Source organism: Eimeria mitis, genomic scaffold, assembly GCF_000499745.2.
Source record: "Eimeria mitis Houghton genomic scaffold, Emh_scaff384, whole genome shotgun sequence".
Lineage (NCBI taxonomy): Eukaryota > Apicomplexa > Conoidasida > Eucoccidiorida > Eimeriidae > Eimeria > Eimeria mitis.
The window spans coordinates 6155-7102 of record NW_013572173.1 but is presented as its reverse complement, the minus strand read 5'-3'; positions in this window follow the sequence as shown (position 1 = coordinate 7102).

Here is a 948-nt window from a genome sequence, read left to right as displayed (position 1 = left end):
ATATATATATATATATATATATATATATATATATATATATATACATATATATATATATATATGTATATATTAGTTAGTTAGTTATATACACGTATTTGTATTTATCTATTTATTAATTAATTAATTTATTTATTTATTTGATTTATACTTTTACATTTATTTACATACTTTGTTATTTATATATTTATTTTTTGTTTATTTATATTTATATATTTATATATTTATATTTATTTATTTATATTTTTTACCTAGCTTTTTTATTTATTTTTAATTATACATTTCTATATATTTATTTATATTTTTTTATTTTTTTTTTTCTTACAGTGATGTGTTTTTCTTGTAAACTTTTTTTTGAGGATTTATTTATTTAAACTGATTTATACATTTACTTATTAATTTATTTATTTATTTATTTATTTATATTTATTTATATTTATTTATTTATATTTATATATATTTATTTATATTTATTTTTTTATTTTTTTTCCTTACAGTAATGTGTTTTTCTTGTAAACTTTTTTTTGAGGATTTATTTATTTAAACTTATTTATACATTTCTTTCTTTCTTTATTTATTTGTTTATTTATTTATTTTTTTATATATATTTTTTATTTATTTATTTATTTATATTTATATTTATTTATTTTTTTTTTTTCCTTACAGTGATGTGTTTTTCTTGCAAAATTTTTTTGAGGATTTATTTATTTAAACTGATTTATACATTTGTTTCTTTCTCTCTTTCTTTCTTTATTTATTTATTTTATATTTATTTATTTATTTATATTTATATTTATTTATATTTATTTATTTATTTATATTTATTTATATTTATTTTTTTATTCTTACAGTGATGTGTTTTTCTTGTAAAATTTTTTTTAAAATTTTTTGGCTGCAAAAATCCGGAAATCCGCTCGCTGTTAACAAAATCAGCGGCAGCAGCTAAATTTA